Source organism: Manis pentadactyla, chromosome 8 (assembly GCF_030020395.1).
Source record: "Manis pentadactyla isolate mManPen7 chromosome 8, mManPen7.hap1, whole genome shotgun sequence".
NCBI classification, from domain to species: Eukaryota; Metazoa; Chordata; class Mammalia; order Pholidota; family Manidae; genus Manis; species Manis pentadactyla.
The window spans coordinates 31602856-31628271 of record NC_080026.1 but is presented as its reverse complement, the minus strand read 5'-3'; the positions used below and the strand labels follow the sequence as shown (position 1 = coordinate 31628271).

The 25416-nt window shown below is 36.9% G+C and overlaps 1 protein-coding gene across 2 annotated transcripts in view; it reads left to right on the top strand.

Annotated features, from left to right (window-relative positions):
- SPOPL (speckle type BTB/POZ protein like) overlaps window positions 1-25416 on the top strand; it is a 97590-nt gene that overhangs the window by 5794 nt on the left and 66380 nt on the right. The window contains exon 2 of one of the 2 annotated variants that reach the window (XM_036912747.2): window positions 25010-25104. The exons of the other annotated variant lie outside the window; for it this stretch is intronic. The gene's annotated coding sequence lies outside the window, so the exon portion shown is untranslated. The remainder of the gene's footprint in view (window positions 1-25009; window positions 25105-25416) is intronic. 2 annotated transcript variants of the gene reach the window in all.

Sequence of the window (25416 nt, the reverse complement as noted above, 5' to 3'; positions counted from 1 at the left end):
TCAGTTGTAATTTGGATACAATTTTTGGTATTTTAGTGGGAAATTCCCCTGATAGGTAAATAGTTTTCATCCTATTTGTCAAAAACAAACAAAAATACAAAAAAAACCATTTGAAAAAAGTTCATTCTGAAATTGCCAAGGCAAGTATCAATATAGGAAGGTCTCAAGTACTTGAATGAATTTCATTTAAATTTTTTGATGGTGACTCTTAGGATTTTATTTAAGCCCTTTTTAACCAGTTATTCAATGGGCAGTTAAATTTAACATCCAGTTTTGTTAGAGAAGCTCAAGTGGGGCATGGGCACATGGTAGATTTGGTCATTTCTGATGGCATTCAAGGTGTGTTTTTTAACATGTGAAAAGATGTTTCCATATGAGCATTTTATGAATGGCTTTTGAGAACAGGCTTCAATGAAATTTTACATTCTCAGGTGTCTTATTTTCACTCTTTTGTCTGTCTGCCTCCTGCCACCCCCAAGTCCTTTATCAACAAAAATTTCTTCTTCAAATTGTATAAAGAAACCGAAATTTTTTCCTAGCAGAGTATAACCTGGTTTATTTGAACATGGGTGGACTAAGAAACTGACAGTTTACTACAGTGTAAAGATACCCTTACATGGAATTTTGTCATAGGTCATTTTGGTTTAAAGGGAAGAACTACTCTCTCTAAAGTACTTGTACCAATGTGTCAAGTACTTGAGATATTTGATCCCATGAGATATAGTTAATATCATAAGTTTTGAATTGTACTTATCATTAAGAGACATATTTTATGTATCCTAAAGAGAGGCACTGTCAGTTATAATTGTAAAATGCCATCAATTTCAGAAATGTTAAAATATGAAAAAAGTGGACATCTTAGAATTAATGAAATGTGGTATTAGTGGTGCCTTGTTTTAGTTATGTCCTCAAAGTAACTAACCTCCGAACATCAAATGAAGTCAGAATAAATTTACAAAACTTGTACTGCTTTACTTTTGAGCTCTAAGTAGGTTAAGAGCATGCATCCAGACTATTTAATAAGCTTTGTGACTTTAAGCAAGTTACTCAGCATCTCTGCCTCAATGTTTTCATCTATAAAATGGGAATGATAATAGTACCTACCTTGCAAGAGTTGTCATAAGAACTAAATGAGTGTATTTTTCTATTTAGAATAATGCTTTCCACATAGTTAAGTGCTTTGTATAAATCTTGGTTAATTAAAAACAGTGATGCTATTTCTGATCTAAGACATATAAATAGATGATGGGCTTACAAGGGAGGGAAGAAGGGCCTTATCAAATGGTTCATTGATATTTTGTACACACAGTGAAGATTAAGGTATTGCATTGATTTGTCTTTTAAAACTGTATAAGATTGCAGTCTTGACAATTTTGATATTTAAATTAATTTTTTATTTTTATAAAAATAAAACTAAGGATTAACAGAAATCTTTCCTTTTAACTCTGTTATGACTTATTTGATCAGAATATTAATGTGTTATGATGGGTGAATTGTGATACACTTACTATTCTTGTCACCTTCATAAGGGATTCATTCAGAAATACATTTAAAGGGTTTCAATATTAAAGAACCATCTTTTAATTTTAGTTAAAACATCTCCCTTCTGCATTGTGAAGTATACGGAGGGAAAGTGATACTGAGACAGTTTTTGTTTAATAGTTTTTATATGTACATAATTTTGTTGATTAATTTGAGATTTAAAATCTTGTCATATACCCTGATAACAAAAATAGGTTGAGATCTTCTTTTGAATTTCTTGATTTTTCCCTTCATTCTCACTTGTTTTATCTTTATGTTTAGAGATCACATTATTCATTTACTCAGCAAATAATTATTGACCAACTATTAAATGCCAAGTTCTGTGTTTTCAGTGATGAATTAGAAATAGCCCTTGACCTGGAAGACTTGCTATTTGGGATTTATTGTCTTTCCATTGAGTGCTTAGTCACAGTGCTGAAAATGTTATATGCACCCTCTGTTTCAGTCCTCATAACTACCTTGTTAGGGTTGGTCATTACTTTTCAAATGTTTCTACTATATGAATGGCAGAGAATAGTGAACTCTTTGCAGATGAAAGGGAGGTGAAGATCTGAGGTGGTTAAGGTGGAGGGGGAGAGCTTTGATGTTAAAATTCCTTTCAAATAAGTTTTTTCTCTAAATATTTTACTCTTGCATTCTATTACTCTAATATAACCTTTGTTTTAATAAAAAATGTTTTAAATAAGCATGAGGGAAGATTTTTTAAAGTGTTCTCTTCCAATTTTAGGGTGGAGGGAACATGGCACTGGCAACAGGTTTAATTACAAATACAGGCATTGAGGCTGCTTATTTATTTACTAAATATTTGTTGGTTTTTAATATTAGGTATGTTTTATTGAGGAATAAAACATACATTCAAAGACATGCATATAGAATCATGTAACATATATACCCTTGTATCTGGCTTCTTGTCCTAAGCACTTATTTTTATATAATTTATCCATGAAGTGTATAGCAGTAGTTTCTTCATTCTTTTTTTGTAGTATTCTATAACACTGTATGACTACATATCCCATCTCGGTTGTTTTCAGTTTTGAGCCACAATAAGTATACCCCTATATAACATTCTTGAACATACCTTTTAGTGCACATGTATACATTTCTGTAGGGTATGTAACTTGTAGTACAATTTTTGGGTCACGGTGTGTGCTTATATTCAGTTTTGGTATATATTACCTAGTGTTTTCCAAAGTGGTCGTACCATGTTTTTTTTTTTTTTGAGAGGGCATCTCTCATATTTATTGATCAAATGGTTGTTAACAGCAATAAAATTCTGTATAGGGGAGTCAATGCTCAATGCACAATCATTAATCCAATCCAAGCCTAATTCTCGTCAGTCTCCAATCTTCTGAAGCATAACGAACAAGTTCTTACATGGTGAACAAATTCTTACATAGTGAATGCATTCTTACATGGTGAACAGTACAAGGGCAGTCATCACAGAAACTTCCGGTTTTGATCACGCATTAGGAACTATAAACAATCAGGTCAAATATGAATATTCGTTTGATTTTTATACTTGATTTATATGTGGATCCCACATTTCTCCCTTTATTATTATTATTCTTATTATTATTTTTAATAAAATGCTGAAGTGGTAGGTAGATGTAAGATAAAGGTAGAAAACTTAGTTTAGTGTTGTAAGAGAACAAATGTAGATGATCAGGTGTGTGCCTGTAGACTATGTGTTAATCCAAGCTAGACAAGGGCAATAAAACATCCACGGATGCAGAAGATTTCTCTCAAAACGGGGGGTGAGGTTCTAAGCCTCACCTCTGTCGATCCCCAATTTCTCATCTGATGGTCCCCCTGCGACTGTGCCTGTCTTAGGTTGTTCCTCCCTTGAGGAATCTTACCGTCTCTGGCTAACCAGTCATCTTCCGGGGCCATACAGGGAAATGTAAAGTTGGTAAGTGAGAGAGAAGCCTTATTGTTTGAAAAGGTTAGCTTTTTAATTCTTTGCAGATTTATGCCCTCTGGCTTCTATGCCCAGCATTTGTCTTGAGGTATCTTTACCACTTGGAGGAATTATGATACTCGGTAAATTTGATATGAGGCACGAATTCTATTTAAGGGTTGTAACTAGGAAGGAAGAATAAAAGCTATAGAAGTAGCAGACGGAAGAAAACATGGGAAGATTGATTATTTCTTTGACATATCTTCTTGTAGAGTAACTTCAGCATGTATAGGTTTTAAACTACTAATTAAATTGTGCACACACATTAACATAATAGGAATACAGTTACATAACCAAAGCAGATCTATAATTATCAGCCATCTCCAGTGAAGCCAAGAAAACCAGTTAGGCACCCTAGGCATTTGTGAAAATTTGTTTATGATATGATGGATATTGTCCACCTGTACTTGAACACTCTGAGATAAATCAGACAAATTAAAACAGCCCATTCCTGGGAACTGTTCACATCCCATATGTTCTTTTAACAGTAGATAGTCTGTACTTGTAAGATTTTGGAGCGCTACAACTTGCACTTCTCCTAATTCTTGGTTGAGTTCCAACAGTGTAGGTCCAGTCAAATTTGTTGTTTTACTGTATGCACAGGCCAGCTTAGATATCTCCTTCTTCATTCCAATGGCAAGTCCAGGAACCGGTGGGATGATTGCAGCTACAACTGCAGCATCGCCTGGATCTTCGTTGAGGTTTTTTGATGATCATCTTCTGGTATGACTCTTCCAGAGAGTGCTGATGTTGGAAGTTCTTCTTCATATCATATCTTAGTTCATTTTCTGGGTAACCAAATTAGGCTTTGATCCTTTGTATAAACACAAACAGACCCTTTGCCCACACATTGATATGCCCTTTATACAATTGTGTAGAACTCATTGGAGGTCACCACACAGGAACTGCTTTTTTTTTTTTTTTTAAGAGAAAGGAATATTATCAGAAAAGTGTACCTCCATAGCCGATCATCTGACACCCTTTAAGTGATCAAAATTAAGGATATTTAAAGCATGCATTAATCGTTGATTTGCAGTTAGTTTTATCCTATCATGGAGCAATCCCCCTTTTCTTTCTTACTTTTTTTTTTGTTATCTTTAATCTACACTTACATGAAGAATATTATGTTTACTAGGCTCTCCCCTCTACCAGGTCCCCATTATAAACCCCTTTACAGTCACTGTCCATCAGCATAGCTAAATGTTGTAGAATCACTACTTGTCTTCTCTGTGTTGTACAGCCCTCCCCTTTTTCCCACCGCCCCCATACATGCTGATCTTAATACTCCCCTTCTTCCTCCCCCGCCCTTATCCCTCCCTACCCACCCATCCTCCCCACCCACCCATCCTCCCCAGTCCCTTTCCCTTTGGTACCTGTTAGTCCATTCTTGGGTTCTCTGATTCCGCTGCTGTTTTGTTCCTTCAGTTTTTCCTTTGTTCTTACACTCCACAGATGAGTGAAATCATTTGGTATTTCTCTTTCTCTGCTTGGCTTATTTCACTGAGCATAATACCTTCCAGCTCCATCCATGTTGCTGCAAATGGTAGGATTTGCCCTCTTCTGATGGCTGAGTAGTATTCCATTGTGTATATATACCACATCTTCTTTATCCATTCATCTACCGATGGACATTTAGGTTGTTTCCAATTCTTGGCTATTGTAAATAGTGCTGCGATAAACATAGGGGTGCATCTGTCTTTCTCAAACTTGATTGCTGCGTTCTTAGGGTAAATTCCTAGGAGTGGAATTCCTGGGTCAAATGGTAAGTCTGTTTTGAGCATTTTGATTTACCTCCATACTGCTTTCCACAATGGTTGAACTAACTTACATTCCCACCAGCAGTGTAGGAGGGTTCCCCTTTCTCCACAGCCTTGCCAACATTTGTTGTTGTTTGTCTTTTGGATGGCAGCCATCCTTACTGGTGTGAGGTGATACCTCATTGTAGTTTTAATTTGCATTTCTCTGATAATTCGCGATGTGGAGCATCTTTTCATGTGTCTGTTGGCCATCTGTATTTCTTTTTTGGAGAACTGTCTGTTCAGTTCCTCTGCCCATTTCTTAATTGGATTATTTGATTTATGTTTGTTGAGGCTTGTGAGCTCTTTATATATTTTGGATGTCAAGCCTTTATCGGATCTGTCATTTACAAATATATTCTCCCATACTGTAGGGTTCCTTTTTGTTCTATTGATGGTGTCTTTTGCTGTACAGAAGCTTTTCAGCTTAATATAGTCCCACTTGTTCATTTTTGCTGTTGTTTTCCTTGCCCGGGGAGATATGTTCAAGAAGAGGTCACTCATGTTTATGTCTAAGAGGTTTTTGCCCATGTTTTCTTCCAAGAGTTTAATGGTTTCATGACTTACATTCAGGTCTTTGATCCATTTTGGATTTACTTTTGTATATGGGGTTAGACTGTAGTCCAGTTTCATTCTCCTACATGTAGCTGTCCAGTTTTGCCAGCACCATCTGTTGAAGAGACTGTCATTTCGCCATTGTATGTCCATGGCTCCTTTATCAAAAATTAATTGACCATATATGTTCGGGTTAATGTCTGGAGTCTCTAGTCTGTTCCACTGGTCTGTGGCTCTGTTCTTGTGCCAGTACCAAATTATCTTGATTACTATGGCTTTATAGTAGAGCTTGAAATTGGGGAGTGAGATCCCCCCTACTTTATTCTTCTTTCTCAGGATTGCTTTGGCTATTTGGGGTCGTTGGTGTTTTCATATGAATTTTTGAATTATTTGTTCCAGTTCATTGAAGAATGTTGCTGGTAATTTGATAGGGATTGCATCAAATCTGTATATTGCTTTGGGCAGGATGGCCATTTTGATGATATTAATTCTTCCTAGCCACGAGCATGGGATGAGTTTCCATTTGTTAGTGTCCCCTTTAATTTCTCTTAAGAGTGACTTGTAGTTTTCAGAGTATAGGTCATTCACTTCTTTGGTTAGATTTATTCCTAGGTATTTTATTCTTTTTGATGCAATTGTGAATGGAATTGTTTTCCTGATTTCTCTTTCTATTGTTTCTTTGTTAGTGTATAGGAAAGCTACAGATTTCTGTGTGTTAAATTTGTATCCTGCAACTTTGCTGTATTCCGATATCAGTTCTAGTAGTTTTGGGGTGGAGTCTTTAGGGTTTTTTATGTACAATATCATGTCATCTGCAAATAGTGACAGTTTAACTTCTTCTTTACCAATTTGGATTCCTTGTATTTCTTTGTTTTGTCTGATAGCCATTGCTAGGACCTCCAGTACTATGTTAAATAGCAGTGGGGAGAGTGGGCATCCCTGTCTAGTTCCCGATCTCAGAGGAGAAGCTTTCAGCTTCTCGCTGTTCAGTATAATGTTGGCTTTGGGTTTATGATATATGACCTTTATTATGTTGAGGTACTTGCCCTCTATTTCCAGTTTGCTGAGAGTTTTTATCATGAATGGATGTTGAATTTTGTCAAATGCTTTTTCAGCATCTATGGAGATGATCATGTGGTTTTTGTCTTTCTTTTTGTTGATGTGGTGGATGATGTTGATGGATTTTCGAATGTTGTACCGTCCTTGCATCCCTGGGATGAATCCCTCTTGGTCATGGTGTATGATCCTTTTGATATACTTTTGAATTCGGTTTGCTAATATTTTATTAAGTATCTTTGCATCTACATTCATCAGGGATATTGGTCTGTAATTTTCTTTTTTGGTGGGGTCTTTGCCTGGTTTTGGTATTAGGGTGATGTTGGCTTCATAGAATGAGTTTGGGACTTACTCCCTCCTCTTCTATTTTTTGGAAAACTTTAAGGAGAATGGATATTATGTCTTCTCTGTGTGTCTGATAAAATTCCGAGGTAAATCCGTCCAGCCTGGGTGTTTTGTTCTTGGGCAGTTTTTTGATTACCGTTTCAATTTCTTTGCTCGTAATTGGTTTGTTTAACTTTTGTGTTTCTTCCTTGGTCAGTCTTGGAAGGTTGTATTTTTCTAGAAGTTGTCCATTTCTTCTAGGTTTTCCAGCTTGTTGGCATATAGGTTTTCATAGTAGTCTTTAATAATTCTTTGTATTTCTGTGGAGTCTGTCATGATTTTTCCTTTCTCATTTCTGATTCTGTTGATTTGTGTTGATTCTCTTTTTCTCTTAATAAGTTTGGCTAGAGGCTTATCTATTTTGTTTATTTTCTCAAAGAACCAGCTCTTGGTTTCATTGATTTTTGCTATTGTTTTATTCTTCTCAATTTTGTTTATTTCTTCTCTGATCTTTAATATGTCCTTCCTTCTGCTGACTTTAGGCCTCATTTGTTCTTCTTTTTCCAATTTCGATAATTGTGATGATAGACTATTCATTTGGGATTGTTCTTGCTTCTTCAAGTGTGCCTGGATCGCTATATACTTTCCTCCTAAGACTGCTTTCGCTGCGTCCCACAGAAGTTGGGGCTTTGTGTTGTTGTTGTCATTTGTTTCTATATATTCCTTGATGTCTATTTTAATTTGTTCGTTGATCCATTGATTATTTAGGAGCATGTTGTTAAGCCTCCATGTGTTTTTGAGCCTTTTTGTTTTCTTTGTAGAATTTATTTCTAGTTTTATACCTTTGTGGTCTGAAAAATTGGTTGGTAGAATTTCATTATTTTGGATTTTGCTGAGGCTCTTTTTGTGGGCTAGTATGTGGTCTATTCTGGAGAATGTTCCATGTGCACTTGAGAAGAATGTATATCCTGTTGCTTTTGGATGTAAAGTTCTATAGATGTCTATTAGGTCCATCTGCTCTACTGTGTTGTTCAGTGCTTCTGTGTCCTTACTTATTTTCTCCCTGGTGGATCTATCCTTTGGGGTGAGTGGTGTGTTGATGTCTCCTAAAATGAATGCACTGCAGTCTGTTTCCCCCTGTAGTTCTGTTTGTATTTGTTTCACATATGCTGGTACTCCTGTGTTGGGTGCATATATATTTAGAATGGTTATATCCTCTTGTTGGACTGAGCCCTTTATCCTTATGTAGTGTCCTTCTTTATCTCTTGCTACTTTCTTTGTTTTGAAATTTATTTTGTCTGATATTAGTACTGCATCCCCTGCTTTCTTCTCACTGTTGTTTGCCTGAAATATGTTTTTCCATCCCTTGACTTTTAGTCTGTACATGTCTTTGGGTTTGAGGTGAGTCTCCTGTAAGCAGCATATAGATGGGTCTTGCTTTTTTATCCATTCTATTACTCTGTGTCTTTTGATTGGTGCATTCAGTCCATTTACATTTAGGGTGACTTTTGAAAGATATGTACTTATTGCCATTGCAGGCTTTAAATTCATGGTTACCAATGGTTCAAGGTTAGCCTCTTTAGTATCTTACTGCCTTACTTAGCTCGCTTATTGAGCTTTTATATACACTGTCTGGAGATTCTTTTCTTCTCTCCCTTCTTATTCCTCCCTCCTCCATTCTTCATATGTTTGGTGTTTTGTTCTGTGTTCTTTCTAGGAGTGCTCCCATCTAGAGCAGTCCCTGTAAGATGTCCTGTAGAGATGGTTTGTGGGATGCAAATTCCCTCAGCTTTTGCTTGTTTGGGAATTGTTTAATCCCGCCATCATATTTAAATGATAGTCATGCTGGATACAGTATCCTTGGTTCAAGGCCCTTCTGTTTCATTGCATTAAATATATCATGCCATTCTCTTCTGGCCTGTAGGGTTTCTGTCGAGAAGTCTGATGTTAGCGTGATGGGTTTTCCTTTAGGTGACCTTTTTCTCTCTAGCTGCCTTTAAAACTCTTTCTTTGTCCTTGATCTTTGCCATTTTAATTATTATGTGTCTTGGTGTTGTCCTCCTTGGATCCTTTCTGTTGGGGGTTCTGTGTATTTCCGTGGTCTGTTCGATTATTTCCTCCCCCAGTTTGGGGAAGTTTTCAGCAATTATTTCTTCCAAGATACTTTCCATCCCTTTTCCTCTCTCTTCTTCTTCTGGTACCCCTATAATATGGATTTTGTTCCTTTTGGATTGGTCACACAGTTCTCTTAATATTGTTTCATTCCTGGAGATCCTTTTATCTCTCTCTATGTCAGCTTCTATGCGTTCCTGTTCTCTGGTTTCAATTCCATCAATGGTCTCTTGCATCTTGTCCATTCTGCTTATAAATCCTTCCAGAGTTTGTTTCATTTCTGTAATCTCCTTTCTGGCATCTGTGATCTCCCTCTGGACTTCGTCCCATTTCTCTTGCATATTTCTCTGCATCTCTGTCAGCATGTTTATGATTTTTATTTTAAATTCTTTGTCAGGAAGACTGTTTAGGTCTGTCTCCTTCTCTGGTGTCTCTGTGATCTTGGTTTGCCTGTAATTTTGTCTTTTCATGGTGATAGGAATAGTTTGCAGAGCTGGGACAAGTGACGGCTGGAAGAACTTCCCTTCTTGTTGGTTTGTGGCCCTCCTCTCCTGGGAGAACAGCGACCTCTAGTGGCTTGTGCTGGGTAGCTGCGCGCAGACAGGGCTTCTGCTTCCTGCCCAGCTGCTGTGGAGTTTATCTCTGCTGTTGCTGTGGGCGTGGCCTGGCTCGGGCAGCTGCTCCAAAGTGGTGGATTCGTGTTGGAGCGGGAGCGGCTGGGAGGCTATTCATCTCTGTAAGGGGCCTCCCTGCTCCCTGCAGCCCAGGGGTTAGGGTTCCCAGAGATCCCCGGATTCCCTACCTCTGGACTAAGTGTCCCGCCCTGCCCCTTTAAGACTTCCAAAAAGCACCCGCCAAAACTAAACAACGTCCACACAAAAAAAAAAAATTAAAAAAAATAAAAAATGGCCACTCGTTTTTCTTTATTCTCCGGCACCAGCCTCAGGCACCCGCTCACCGATCTTGCTGCCCTGTTTCCCTAGTATTGGGGTCCCTATCCCTTTAAGATTTCCAAAAAGCGCTCACCAAAACAAAACAATAACAACAACAACAACAAAAAAAAATGGCCGCTCGCTTTTCTTTTGTCCTCCGGCACCAGGCCTCCGGTACCCTCTCACTGTTCTTGCTGCCCTATTTCCCTAGTATCCAGGGCCCCGTGCACACAGTGTGTCTGCACTCTGGCCCGGATGGCTGGGGCTGGGTGTTCAGCAGTCCTGGGCTCCGTCTCCCTCCCGCTCTGCCTCCTCTCCTCCCTGCAGTATCTGTGGGGAGGGGCGCTCGGGTCCCGCGGGGCCGGGGGCTTGTATCTTACCCCCTTAGCGAGGCGCTGGGTTCTCGCAGGTGTGGATATGGTCTGGATGTTGTCCTGTGTCTTCTGGTCTTTATTCTAGGAAGAGTTGTCTTTGTTATATTTTCATAGATCTATGTGGTTTTGGGAGGAGATTTCTGCTGCTCTACTCACGCCACCATCTTGGCTCCGCCCTCGGTTGTACCATTTTATGGTCTGATCAGTAACGAATGAAAATTCCATTTGCCCCACATACTCGGCAACATTTGCTTGTTATTCTCTCAATATTTAGCCATTCTGGTATGTGTGAAGTGGCATCGCATTGTGGATAGGCTAGCTGTTCAGAATAAGGATCATTCTTTGCTCCACTCATATCCATATACTCCTTCCATATGAACACCAAAGCGGAATGGAGACATGTTTATTTTCACAAAGCCCACCAGATGATTCTATTTGCCTTGTCAGTTGATAAGATGCAGAATATAAAGCAAATGTAAGTATAATTAAAGGAAAAAGACTGCTGTCATGACAATTACAGCTTCACTGTATAGTTTATAGACTTTCTGACAAATACTGCATTTCTGCCTAACTCTACCTGAACATAGAAAAGGACTTAAGATTTTGCAAGCTGATGAAAATTTTGTAGGCTATTTTATTAACTGGTCTTCAACATTGGCCCAAAGCTCTAATTACACAGTGCTGAAATTTACTTGCTCTTACTTGACTATCTACCCAGATTGTAGGTGGTTCATTATTTTGTGAGATTTTGTTACCCTTAAATAAGGGAAACACTATCTACACAACAGAGTTACTCAGTTACTGAACTTGAAAGTTGAAAAAATTGTGTGTTGTTTCTATTTAATTTCTTGTTATTTATGGAGTTTGTCTTGTGTCACAGAAGACACTGTTGCTAATATGTATTTTTCATGATTGGATTGTGTAGTGAAAATGAAGGTGCAAAAACTATTTCTGCTTGTGTATCCTTTTCAGTGTTAGGATTGTGGTTAGTCCCTTTTCACTCCTCAATAAATGTAGATCATGTTAGAATCATACCTAGGGAGGCATCATTCTTGTACCTTTTGGTGATCATAATTAGTTGTTGATTTCTTTCATTAAAACATACATATAGACTCATAATTGCAGATAAGCCCATAGTTTTCCTTTTTTAACATTTTCATATGCCTTTTTATAGCTAATTTTTTTATCTGACTTCATTTCTTACTGTTATGAAGTACTATTCCCAGCAGAGCAGCTATTTGATAAATACTTGTGCTCTACATATTCCTAAGTAGTTACTGATTATTGCTAGTCATAAGAATCTTGAAACTATTAGCTCATTATCATAAGAGCTGAGATGGTATTCATGTCCTTAAAGTGTTCCCATGAGGTACAAGAACAACTCAGTTTATTTTGCAAAGCATTTCCTTGTGAGAGAGGCAGGGCTGGCGCATGGATGGCACTAGCCTCCTTTTACTAAGTCTAGTTTGGCCAGGTGTTAACATCATTTCAGAAAAGACTGGATTGAAATTCAGGGTCTCCTAACACATTCTCTTCATGGATTATTTTCTTCATTTCTTTCTCTTTGGTCTCTTTTTCTTTCATGTTTTTTTCTCTTTTTCTTTTTTTCCCTGTAAGCTGAGTGACTATGTGAAATGTTTTTCTTGATAAAATATTTCTCTTTAAGAGAAAGGGAGCATTACAATTAGCATGTATAATGTGGAGGGGGGGTATGGGGCGGGCTCTATAACACGGAGAAGACAAGTAGTGATTTTACAGCATCTTACTACACTGATGGACAGTGACTGTGAAGGGGTATGTGGGGGGGACTTGATGAAGGGGGGAGCCTAGTAAACATAATGTTCTTCATATAATTGTAGATTAATGATACCAAAATAAAAATTTTTTAAAAATATTTCTCTTTAAGAAGAATTAAACCATTTTAATGGTTATGGACACACAGGATATAATGTTACAGACATACAGATTCCTCCTACCCTTTATTCTAGGGCATACTATTTTGCCAATTTTTCTCCTGGATTTTATAACTTAGATATCAAAAAGTGTAGTTCCCCTTACCTTTTTTAAGACTCCTCTTATCTTTTTCAAGAATGATGCTTTCTTCTGCCTTTGCCTTGCATAGTGCTAGCTTATGTCTTTTGTCACAGCATCCTGTCTGACCCAGCATTTTTAACAGACATTTAATTTTTAATGAAATACTGTTATTAATGGTTACATTAAAATAAAACTAGTGAGTGTGTAGAGTTTTCATTTCCAGCTGCTGCCATGGTCTAGTCCAGTGATAGTAGTAATGAGTTCTGTCTTTAACAGGTGGTAAAATCTGAAAGAAATCAGCAAAGTACACCTTTCTTTCCGTAAGTCTTCTCAGACACAGGGTAACCAACATCTTCTTTTAATGACAATATCAGGGTGAGGATCTCCATGACTGAAAATGGTCTGGGACACAAATGATTGGGGGCAGTTAACTCCTTTTGGTCTCAGATGATAATAAGAAATTTGATGTCACTCCCTTTATTGACCACTTTGGGTGCTATGTTCAGTGCTGCAGCTTGCAAGATTCATGAAGTCATAAAAATGGCAGTAGGTGGTGTCAGTGGGAAATCTAGGTTAGACTGACATATAGATTATGGTAACAGAAACAGTGGCTATTCAGTCCTGACATAGGATGTGTATAGCAGCAGTGTTTAATAAAGTTTTATGTAGTGATGGAAATGATCTGTAATCACCACTTTACATTATGGTAGCCACTGGCCACCTGGCCACTTATGTCTGTTGAGCACTTAAAATGGGACCAGCACAAATGAGGATCTGAATCTCTAATTTAATAATTTCATTATTTGGTAAGTCTTTTATTTTGCAATAAACCCTTTTGACAGCAAATAGTTAAAAACAGAAGTATGTATTTAATGAAAGCATATATTTAAGAAGCTACTATTCTGCTTTTTAAAGATTTTCTACACCATTGCTCAGCAACCCAAACAAACAAAGGAGCAGACAGTGGGTGGTTAGATTGATATGGATTGAAGGGTTTACAGAATGGTTGTGGTAAAAGAACAAAGGACCAAAATGTTAAACATGCTTGTTAGAGTTTGAAGAGATGCATGTGGGGTCTGAGTTTGATACAGAAGAAGTGAAACCTTACAGGGGGTAATGACTTAAGAAGGATGGGAAGGGCTCAGTGAAGTGTTGATAATAAGAGGTATAGGGGGATTAAATTGATGACAAAACAGGAATAAGTTCTATTATTAGAATGACTTACCAATGTTTATTTTCCTGGTCAGTCAAGTTATTCTAGGTAATAAGTTACAAGTCAGAATCTTTGAAAAAGATAGCTGAAATTTTAAGTGGATAAGATCATTCAAGAATGCCAAGAAACTCTGATGCTGGTCGGTGGTAAGTTCAGTGCGGTCATCCAAGGTGATGGCAGGAACAATGAGAAAGACTTTGGAGACAGGTGTTGAAGTCCTCCATAGAGGAGCCTAACTGGAAGAGAGGGGAGTAGATGATAGCAAGGTATGAGAGGGTAAGAGAATGTAATGGACTTATGCAACTGTTAGACAGTTTTGGTAGAAGTTGGAAAAGTGGTCTGGAAATAACAGTGGGGAGTCAGAACTCTCACCCCTTCCACCTGCTTTTTCTAGATCCTTCACAGGTTTAGGAAAAGGATATTATTTTAGCATTTTACTTATCTGCTTTAGTTAGGTACTTGCCTCTCTGACCTTATCTTTGTTTCTCTCTAGTGCCTAACCAATTTAGGTACTTAATATTAAGGTTTGTGCAGTAAACTGCTAGACAGATGTGAAATTGTTCCAATGTCCCAGAATTCTAGAACAAAGAGCATTGCTTAGACACTTACAATTTGAAAACTAGTAAAAGGAACTGTTTACTTTAATAGAGTTGTGTTTTCAAAGTATGGAACTACCCCAATTTTAGACTTTTAGTATTTGAAAGAGTAATATAAGAAATGAATTATGTAACTTTTTACATAAATTAGTGGATGGTAGTTTCTTAATGGGTTACTAAGAACAGTTAGGATATTTGGGGGACTATTCCTGAGTCTTAGAAGTTGACAAAGAGGATATTGCAAAATTGATGCATATCTTTCAGACCTTTCAACATTATTACAACTCTCAGCTCTGGCAATAAGTCACTTTGTTGTTTCCTTTCATAGGAGCATTAGGCTCTTGAGGAGGGAATTGTAGCAGATTAATTTTGGGTAAGATTGGTAAAGAAGTCTTCAGTAATTTAAGGTAAAAATTTTTTACAATTGCTAAATGAGCAGGAGGAGAAATATGAAAACAAAAGACTCCATTATGATTTTGTAATAAACTAGGGGAGCACCAGACTTAATAAAATGTTTAGCATATTTTCCTGAAACAGAAGAGGTCAGGGGAGAATAGAAGAAGGAGAGACTATACCTTTAATTTTAGATGAACATTTTAGGACCCAGATATTTGAAAAATGCCTAGGGTTTATATTCATGGATTCAGAATTGGCAACTGTGAGGAAAGTACTGTGCATACTTTACAGACCTTACCTTTAATACTCACCACAATGTTTCTGAGTAAGAAATTATTCCCTTTCTGGAGATGGGAAAGCTTAGGGCCAAAAAGGAAAAGTAACTTGTTCAAAGTTTATAAAACCTAAACATTTTTTTTTAATTTGCATTGTTTTGTACATAGATCTTACAGGTACATTTCAATGAGTTTTTAGAGATGTATTCGCCTGTGTAACAACAGCCCAGTCAAGATACACATCATTTCCATTACTCCGGAAGTTCCCTTGAAGGCTATGAAATTCCTAAGAGACATTTTGGACATCAGTCTGTCTTTTTCCAACTAAACGTCCACATTACTTGCATTAAAAGGGAAATGGAAGATAAGCAATATGTGAGCAATAGATGTAAGAGCTGCTGTAGCTGGTAAAGAGCCAATGATAAAGGTTGAAAAACAAAAATCTCAAAAAACATACTCAGGAAAATTTAACTCTGCTTTTCTTAATAGTTCATGACATCATTTTTCTATCTAGTTCTATCTTTGAGTTTAATACTGATACTCATGCAAATTAATTTATAGAGTGTTTTAAGTATACCAGAGTCTATACTAGGTGTCTTCTATACATTCCCATTCAATACACCAGTTATTTGAGATAATTACCATTTATAATTCCCATTTTGCAACAAGAAAACTGAGGCCCAGAGAACTCATATACAGCTTCAGGATTTGAACCTAAGTCTATATCGAAAACCAAATTCTTAATCCTAATGGTATTCCCTGGATCATTATAATACTAAATTAAATTTAGTGCTTTGTTTTTTACATGACAATAAATATTTTGTACTGTTTAGCAAATATGTAATACTTCTACAGTAGTTGATTTCAAATCCAATCAATATGTCTTTGCTTACTATCTGTCATCTCTACTAGGTTGTGAATACATAAAGGTGAAAATACAGTAATGTCAAGGAGTTTAGTATATTTGATGAGTTGGAAAAATCATAGTATTTTCAATTAAAAATCCTGGATTCAATTTTTGACTAGCTGATGTTTTTTTTCCCCCCAAATTCTGTGCTTAGGTACATTGCTTAGTTTCCCTCTCTGTAAAACAGAAGTAACTACTTCACAAGATTATTTAGGAGATCAAATGAGATAACATGTATGAGTAAAGTTCTCAAGTGTGAAGTAAAAATCTTAGGAATTTTTGTACTAATAACTACAGTAAATTTGATTGATTCTGTGTGAGAGTGTCTTGCCACTGGGTTTCAGCCCCAGGCAAGTTCGCTATGGATTCAGTGTGACCAAAGAAATAACAGTAGAATGCTCTTGGGGTGAAAAGGTTATACCCAACTTTATTTCCATGGTGGCAGGTGAGTCATTAAAATCCCATCCACTTAGAGCGAGTCTGCATGCCGCAGCAAGCCAGTCTCTGCCTCCGGGCCTCTCTGTCCGCACAGTCATCCTCTGGGCTTCTGTCCTCAGCACTGTCACAACTCCAGCCTCTGCTCTGCTCTCCTGCAGCCTTGCAGCTGTGCCACCGTGTCACCCGGAGCACTGGGCGGAGCTCTTTATATAGAATCATTAGCAACATATTGCCCACACGTGTGTAGTGAGCTAGCCAACCAGGGCCAGGTGAGAATCCTGGCCACAGGAACTTTCATTTTACCCACAGAGAGGTATTGGTTATGAAAGTTTGTGGGTAGCTAGGGAGTAATTCTTTTTACTGAGGAGAATGGCATGGAGATGTATGGATAGGTTAGTAAAGTTTTACAGAAGAGGTAGAAATTAAGATGGACAGATTAGAGCAGTGTTGGTGCTTAAAGAAGGGATAAGGTTAAATTATTTGTTAATTGAGGTAATTTACTTTTCTGAGTTGGATAAAAGAATTTTGTTACTATTATCAATTAGAGCTTGAATTGACTTCAAAAATTTTTAATTGTGTCAAAAGTTTATAAAATGTATTTCCTGCTGTTTCACACATTTTACAAAAAATTATGTATAGGCAGTTTCTGATTCTATCTGGTTTGACTCTTTAATCCATTTCTGAAATTTGCAGAACTTCATAGGCTAATGCTCAACTAAATTTGCTTTTAGAGACTATAGTGAATTTGATGGTAATGCTTTGGTATTAAGAGTATCTGGATGATCCTGGTCTTTAATCATGCCCGTGCTGCTTAAAAATACATGCACATACACACATTTGGGTGACAACATTTGGTTTCAGCTATTTGAAATTTTTACCAATAAAAATGTGATCAGGTTTTTGCTGTTTTGTTTGTTAAGCACTTTTGAAGTTACAGAATATTTTACCCAGAGGACGTCACAGATCTAATTCAAATTATGAAGTCAAGAGCTGCTTTTCTGTTGTCCTTTCTTGATTCCACAGGGCCCAGCTCAGTGTAGATTCTCCCAGACTACTACAGTGGGTCAGTCAGAAGGAGAGAGGGAGAATGAATAAAGGAACCAATGAATGATTTAAGAAGAAAAAGGAATCAGAGAAATCTTGCAATTTGGCTGTAATGAGTAGTCTCCTGACAGTCTTGACTCTTTTCAGTTTGCCACAGTTTATATATTAGGATAATTCAAAGTCTTACCTCATGAGTTTTAATAACCTTAGTGATAAACTGTTATGCTAAGTAAAGGTGATTTTTAAAAAAAATCCCAATATTGTCTATATATGATTTCTGAAAATAGCCTCCTTTTAAAAAGTGAAGTACTTGCTTCATATATTTTAAGGGAATCATATATATAAATTGCTATTAATACAGATGCTATAAGACATGTTTTTCTTGTGCCTTGTATATAAGTCATTACATAAATAATAGGAAAACAGTTGCGCTTATAGCAACTACTAGGACATATAAATGTAGTTGTTTGCAAATGGTGATTTTTAAAAATTGGTTTTCAGAGATCCAGAGTATCCTTAATGTTACAGTATAGGAGAAGCAATCAGGTTCTGAAATGATTGTAGTTTTTTTTTTTTTTAAGAAGTTCATTGCTGTGAGGAAATTATGTGGTACTATTGAGTAAATCTCAGTCTATAGTGTATGAGGCTTGCTGTATTTATGGTAAAACAGGATGGGACTTAGTGATTCTTACCCCCAACTCTTTGTAGAGCCAAAACTTAATAAATGTGCAAAAGGGCATGTGGTCTGAAACCTAGAATGTCTAGGGGCTAGAACCCAGGTCTCTCAACACATGGACACCAGGGCTTTTTTCCATTTTAAACGTTAAGAAAAACTACATATAATGTCTATATCTAGAAGTTTTGTTAAACAATTTCTTACTATTAATCCCTTTTCTGAAAATACATTAAAGCAACAGAAATGCAGTAATATTTCTAGGCTTTCAATATGTGTACACAGTTTGACTTTTAGTTTTCTGTTTTTTGTTTGTTTTTTAAGGGGGAACCTTGGTTGAGTGGCAGGGTAACAGTAAGCAGAGGCTTTAAACTTCTGCTTATGTAGAAACCTAATTATCAAATGAGAGAGTTGGTCAGAGAATGTCTGTATATCTTTTGCCTACCCTTAATATAGTTTCCAAGTATAAATGCAATTAAAACTGCCTCCTTACTTCCAGTGTTAGAGGATGTTGTGGATTTCAAAAAAGATTGCCTAATACCGGATAAAGACACTAAAACAAAGAAGTTGAAAACTAGCCCTTCCCTTCAGAATTATACCCGGTAAAAACAGAGTACTTAGAGGTGGAGGTTAAATGGATGGCCATGGCAGTGATGATTAAATCTTTATATTAGTGGTATTCATAGCTTTCTGGGCTAATAACTCTCAGACTACAGCAGTGGTTCTCAATGTGACATTCCTAGACCAGCACCACCTGAAACCTTTGTTAGAAATGTATGCTTCAAGCGGGACCCAGACCCACTGAATCATTAACTTTGTGGTTGGGGCCTAGCATTCTGGTTTAACAAGCCTCCCAGGTGATTCTAATACACACTTAAATTTGAGAATTCCTGCCCTAGAGAAACATAAACTTGAAGTCTACCATTTGTAATCACTTAAAGGCTGGACTTTTGGTTAGACCATATGAAATTATTCATGTTCTCCTGCCTTTGACTTAGAAAAGCTTCAAACTTGTCAAGCTTCAAAGGAAAGACAACTTTAACTTGGGACAGAGAGTTCAAACTGTAAAACAACTATTTTACTTGGGATTCTCAGTAGCCAAAAATAGGGAAAAAGTTAAGGACCCAGGTAAGTAGACTGACTTTAAGGTAAATGAAGGTATTTGCTCAAACCCTATGCATTTCTTTTTCTTTTTTAAAACAGGCCTATGTTATTTCATCATCATCATGACTACTAGATGCCCATCCCCTCCTTGTACTCCCCTACCTTTTTTGGGTTTCCTCATACTTATATAGGAATATATATAGCCAGGAAGAAGGAATGGGTCTTCCCATCCCTAGCCAACTGTTTCCTTGGCTAGGCTTCAGAATATTGCCATTGCTGTATTCATCATCTCCTGTTCTCTTGCCCACTAAGATTCTTCTCCGTAAACCTGTGTTCAGATATTCTTCCACTGGGTTGAATATTCTACTGATAGTCATAGCTGTTTCTGTTTTGAAGAGGCGATTTGAAATAAAATCTCCATGTTAGACACATCTTAGTAAACTTAAGATAAGCTGGTTTTAAGTGATTGAAGCTATGAGAAGGCTTTTTCTGTTTGCATTTGTGTAGATATGAATTAGTTATTCTATTAATTCCCTCAGATCATTTAATAAATCTCCGTCTCTTTTTTTAAACAAACACTGAAGCTTTGCATTATATGAATGTAGAAACACAAAAAAGTCTTCATAGAGGGTAAAAAGACAATCATGCACATAAAACTTGGTGGTAAAATGCCATAAAAGAAGGGGGTGAATGGTAGGAGTGCTTAATGTAAGCTTACTATGGCAGTCAGTAGTCAGTGTTCCATTTTGTAAATGGGCATACTAAATTAGGCACTGCTTCTTTCCCCCTACTTAGAATGCTTTTTAAAAATAGAAGTCATAATTTTATTGACATTGACATTACATAAAAGAGTAAAAAGAATTGGAAGTCACCTTCCCACCAGTACCACTTCCTACTGTAAATTGTGCCTGCTTATAGTTCTATAAGTTCTTAAGGTTTTAAGAACTTATAGTTCTTAGTTTTTATTAATAATATTCTTTTTTACTTATTTTCTCTAAACAGTATTGCTTGCCTCTATAAATGATGATTTTGTTCCTGTCTTCACTCTCTTAGTCTCCCAGTTGTTATTGTTAATTTTACATCATCATCAAGATATTTGCATGTTGTTTTGTAACTTAATTTCTTTCTCACTTTATTTACAGGTAGTTATAAAAATTTTAAACCTGAAAATATTTATATGTGATTATGTAAACAATGTAGAACAAAGTAGAATAGCCTCATGGAAAATGAAATGTAATCCTATGTGCATTAAAACTTTTATCAATTGAAAATTTTCCAAGTGTCAAATTCTAGTGGATTTTCCTTCAGTTTTTTTGTTTTCTTCTCTTCCTCTGAAATCTGTTCAGCTTTATTATTTCTTCAATTCTGTTTTTTCTTTGGAATTCTTTTTCATTTGTTTAGAACTATGGTCTTCAAAATGAGGCATCCACATTAAAGGGAGTACACGAGATAATTTTGGGATGTGTCAGAATATATAAATTAAGTTGAACTGTTGTATTTTTGTGGTCTGAGAAGTTGCTTGATACAATTTCTATCTTTTTGAATTTATTGAGGCTCTTTTTGTGGCCTAGTATGTGATCTGTTCTGGAAAACATTCCATGTACATGAGAAAAATGTATCCTGCTGCTTTTGGGTGAAGTGTTCTTAGATATCTCTTAAGTCTATCTGATCTAATATTGTTCAGCGCCTCTGTTTCCTTATTTATTTTCTGTGTGGTTGATCTATTGATGTGGGTTGTGTATTAAGTTAAAATGAAGGTGTCATAATCTATTTCTCCCTTTAATTCTGTATTTGATTTACATACTTAGGTGCTCCTATGTTGGGCACATAGATTTGTATAATGATTATATCCTCTTGTTGGACTGATCCCATTACAGGTAATGGCCTTCTTTGTCTCTTGTTACTTTCTTTGTTTTGAAATCAATTTTGTCTGATATGAGTAATGCTACTGCTTCTTCCTCCCTATTATTTGCATGAAATATCTTTTTCTGTCCCTTCACTTTTAGTCTGTATATTTCTTTGGGTCTGAAATGGGTCTCTGATAGTCAGCATAAAGATGGGTCTTGTTTCCTTATCCATTCTGCCACTCTATGCCTTTTGATTGGTACATTCAGTCCATTTACATTTAAGATGATTATTGATAGATACATACTTACTGCCATTTTATTAATTGTTTTCTGGCTGTTTATTATAGCTCCTCTCTGTTGCTTTCTTTCTCCTAATTCTCTTTTCTTGTTATTGATGATTTTCTTTAGTGTTGTAATTAGATTTCTCTTATATATTTATTATTTATTTATTTTTGTGTGTGTATTTATTGTGGGCTTTATTTTTGTGGTTACCAAAGTTCGAGGATAGCTTCTTACTATATATTAATCTATCTTAAATTGCTGATTACTGTTTCAAACATAATCTAAAGGTACTTTTTTTCCCCTCCTTCTTCCTCCTCCTCCACATTTTTCTTATTGGATGTCATAATCTGCATGTTTTATATATCCCTTGACTGATTTTGTGTATAGTTGATTTTGCTTCATTTTGTTCTAATTTTGTACTTGCTTGATAATTAGTTGGTTTACTACCTTTACTGTGGGTTTATTTTCCTGGTGAAAGTTATTTAGCCTTTGGATCATTTTCATCCATAGCAGTGTCTTTAACATATCCTGTAGGGCTGGCTTAGTGGGGCAAATTCCTTCAACTTTTGTTATTTGAAAATTGTTTAATCCCTGCTTCAAATTTAAATGGTAATCTCACCTGGTAGAGGATTCTTGGTTGGAGGTCTTTCTGTTTCAGTATATGAAATATATCATGCTACTCCCTTCTGGCCTGAAGAGTTTTTGTTGAGAAGTCTGATGATAGCCTGATGGGATTTCCTTTATAAGTAATCTTCTTTCACTCACTGTCTGCTTTCAACATTCTCTCCTTACCCTTGATCTTTACCATGTTAATTATTATATGTCTTGGTGTTGTCTTCAGGGGTTCCTTTTGTTAGGGGATCTCTGTACTTCTGTGATATGAGTGTCTATTAACTTCCACAAATTGGGGAACTTTTTTTTCAACAATTATTTCTTTAAATAGACTTTCTATCCCTTGTCTTTCTCTACTGCTTCTGGTACCCCTATTATGTAAATATTGTTTCATTTGGATTGATCACATAACTCACTTACCATTCTTTCATTCCTAGAGGTCCTTTTTTCTCTGTTCCTCAGCTTCTTTGTTTTCCTGTTCTCTAATTTCCATTTCATATACTGTCTCCTCTACATGTTCTAGTCTACTCTTAAATCCCTCCATTGTATGTTTCATTTCAGATACTGTATTCTTCAACTCTGAGTGAGCTCAGAGTCAGCTTTTTTAGATCTTCTGTCTCTTTGTTGAAGTCCTCCTGAGATCTTGAACACTTTTCTGTAAATCTGTGAGTATGTTTTTGCTTTTATTCTGAAGTCTATCAAGAAGATAGGTAATTTCTGTTTCATTTAGTCCTCTTTCTGGGATTCTGTCTTACAGTTTTCTTTGGATCATATTCCTCTGCCTACTTATTTTGCCAGGGTTTCTGTGTTTCTTTGTATTAGATGCTTTTCTCTGCTATACTTTCTGGCCTATAATGTGAGAGCTTTATGAAGAAGGCATCCTATGGTGCCCAGAAGCTCAAGATTCTTTACTCTCTAGTGCCTGGTTCTGTTTTACAGGGACTCCAGCTATTGGTGTGCCTTGAGTGGGGCCTCCTTTCTGTCTGACTTCTGTAGTGATATTAGTCTAGGTGGGCAGTTTGCTTCATCCAAGCCTTTTTGATAAGCTCAGGAATCTCTGTTGAGCTCTGCTGTGGGAAGGACCATCCTCTGCCTGGCCTGCAGCAGTGGCAGGGCTGCAGGGTTAATGGTTTGGGTGGACTGATGTTGGCTATGCTCTCGCCAGACATGCAGCACCGGCTTTGGACACCTACAGAGAGGAAGGAGCTCTTGGGGCTGGCTACTGTATGCATCTCCCCAGTTGGGTTGAAATGGAGCCAGGGATCTGGGGGAGTCTTCTTTTGCCTGCCAGGCAGCAAAGTCTGATACTGCCACTGGGCATTGTGGTTTGGCTCCCAGCAGTGCGTGCAGGGAGAAGCCTTGGGACTGCATTGCCTGCAAGGGGGATTGAGTATCTGGGGTTCCTGAGAGTCGTGATTTGTTGGGCTGAGAGAGGGCTGGGGAGGTATAGTCCACCTCTCCTTTCTCCTGAGGAGGGACTTCCATCCAGCCCTCACCACTCCCATTGCTGGCAAATCTTTCAAACTCCTGCCTCTGATTTGGGTCTCAGGACTGGCAAGAACATGCCTGCCCTCCATACTGGCTGATGTCTCAGTGTCCCAGAGTGTTTTGGCTGTCCCTGGTGTTCAGCTCTACTGCTCACCAGAACCCAATATAATATGGTATGGGCCTGTGATCTCATTGCAGATCTCCAGGGCCAGGTGGGCAGCACTCCTGGGTTCCTACTCCCTCCCCACTCCTTTCCTCTTTCTCCTGCCTGTAGGCTGGTGTGGGGGGAGGACTTGGGTCCCTCTTAATCTTGGCTTTGCCACTTTACCCTTTTCTGTGTGGTCTTCTCTTCTTCCTCAGCTGTAGGTTGTCTTTTCTGCAGTCTTCCAGTCGTTTTCATGTATTTTGGGGAGGAGGTTTCTGCCTTGCCTTCCTATTCCACCATCTTCAATCCAGTCAACCAACATAGCCTTTTTGTGCTCTGGTTTACTCATCAGTAACATTAGCAGAGACAGTTATTACCTTCCTTGTACAATTACTTTGGGAATCAAATTAGATAAATACTTAAGCTTGGTATGTGGAAAGTCTTTGTAAAATATCTATTCTTGGTATTATTAAATTGCTTCTACCAAAGAAAAAGTTAGTTAATTCATTTCGATAGCCCTACAGAATAGACAAGTTTCTGCAAAGTTGGCTATGAAGTGGATTATTATAAAATAAATTTTCACAGTGATTCTCCTTACAGTACTGAAGATGTACCTTCAGAGAGAAATCCCTCTCTTACGAGTTAAAAGCTTTTGGTGAAGTTTTTGGTGGTTTGCTGGAATCAGTAAGTATACATGCAGGGATTTGGCTACTGAAGATTCTTATTCCTTCTTAGGAACCATCTAGTGGAATAGAGTTCATAGGAAGCCAATAAATAGCACTCATCTCACATCATTTTTCTGTGTTTGCATATCTGTAAAGCTGTAATAAATATGACATATTTTCATGGTCTTTTGAGTATGTTTATAATTGTACCCTCCCTCTCCCCACACTGGTATCCTAAATTCAAGTTGTCCAAAAAGCGTTTTCTTTGGTTTCTTACATGAATCTCTGTTATCATTGAACCAGGTGTGTTTTCTAAACCACAAACTTTGGTACCAATTCATAATGTCTCAAAACTTTGTCACACCTCTACTATTCTAGCTTCTTATATCTTGTTTGTTTTACCCTTTTTAAAACTTTGTTTGAATGGAATCATACAGCATGTCTGGCTTTTTTGCCTTAACATGTCTATGAGATTCCTCATGTTACATGTTTTACTAGATTGTTCATTCTAATTGCTGTATAGTATTCCACTATATGAGTATACCACAATTTATCCATTCTTTTGTTGATGAACATTCAGGTTGATTCTAGTTTTTGCCTGTCACAAGTGTTTTACTGCTTTATTTTCATATTTATATCTAGAGTCCATCTGTGAACATTCTCAGACACATCTTTTGATGAGCATATGAATGTATGCTGTTGGCTGTAATCCAGAAGTGGAATTGTTCAGTTGTAAGGTATTCATTTGTTTAGCTTTAATATATATTGTAAACATTTTCCAAAGTGGTTATACTAATTTATACTTTCACTATCAATGTAATTTTATAGATTTGAGTTCTCCATGTTGGTCAACAACATTCATTGTTATTGTCTTTTTAAATTTTAACATTCAGTTTCATGAGTAGTGGTACCACATTGCTGTCTTCATTTGTTGGTCTGATGACTCAAGTTGAACACCTCTTCTTATGTTTATTGACCTTTTGGATATACTCCTTTTTTTGTCGTTGTTTTTAAATGCAATATTTAAGTTGTTGGCCAATTTTTTTTGC